We start from the raw sequence: 940 nt of genomic DNA, 5'->3' as shown, positions 1-940 counted from the left end.
TCTTTTTCATCTCATTTTTTATTCTCCCTTTTCTTTATCTTCACTTATTGTTTTTTTTTATTTTCTTCTTCCTTCTCCTATTCTTTTTCTTTATCTTCTTCTCTTTCTTCTTTTTCCTTTCTGTTATTTGTTCCTCTTCCTTTTATTATTATTATCATTATTGCTTCATTATTTCTTTGTATATCGACAGATAGATAGATAGATAGATAGATACATAGATAGGTAGATACATAAATAGAAAGATAGGTAGATAGATAGGTAGATATATAGATAGATAGATAGATAGATAGGTAGATACATAGATAGGTAGATACATAAATAAAAAGATAGGTAGATAGATAGGTAGATAGATAGATAGATAGATAGGTAGATAGATACATAGATAGGTAGATACATAAATAGAAAGATAGGTAGATAGATAGGTAGATAGATAGATAGATAGATAGATACATAGATAGGTAGATACATAAATAGAAAGATAGGAAGATAGATAGGTAGATAGATAGATAGGTAGATACATAGATAGGTAGATACATAGGTAGATAGGTAGATACATAGATAGATAGATAGGTAGACACATAAATAGATAGATAGATAGGTAGATACATAGATAGACAATTAAACAGACACAGTTAGATACACAAATACATAGATATATATGGATGAATAGATAGACTGATAGATAGATCATATGTATCTCAGATAGTTATCTTTATTGGCTGCAAAGTGTACCCAACAAGATATCAAGAGACAAATTATCTATAAGGAATCTTTAGTAACCTTACACGAATATGTTTTTTATAAAAGCTTAATAAAACAACAAATTAAATTAGTATAGGCTAATGAGGTATCTTTATTAATTATTTCTCTTGAAACGAAGAAAAAGCGAACACTTAGTAACATAGACACAACACTTTTCAACACGAGGAAAATCATAGCG

The 940-nt window shown here is 27.9% G+C and overlaps 1 protein-coding gene across 4 annotated transcripts in view; it reads right to left on the bottom strand.

The window, feature by feature from the left end:
• Positions 1–824: 824 nt before the first annotated feature.
• LOC147468175 (uncharacterized) overlaps positions 825–940 on the bottom strand; it is a 4324-nt gene continuing 4208 nt past the window's right edge. For all 4 annotated transcript variants that reach the window (XM_086554906.1, XM_086554903.1, XM_086554904.1 and 1 more), the window contains one exon: positions 825–940. This exon is cut by the window's right edge. The gene's annotated coding sequence lies outside the window, so the exon portion shown is untranslated.

This window comes from Penaeus japonicus, unplaced genomic scaffold (assembly GCF_977035675.1).
Source record: "Penaeus japonicus unplaced genomic scaffold, GWHDUDI00000001_assembly GWHDUDI00000030, whole genome shotgun sequence".
NCBI lineage: Eukaryota > Metazoa > Arthropoda > Malacostraca > Decapoda > Penaeidae > Penaeus > Penaeus japonicus.
The sequence above is the reverse complement of the archived record's forward strand: the minus strand, read 5'-3'. Positions and strand labels throughout refer to the sequence as shown.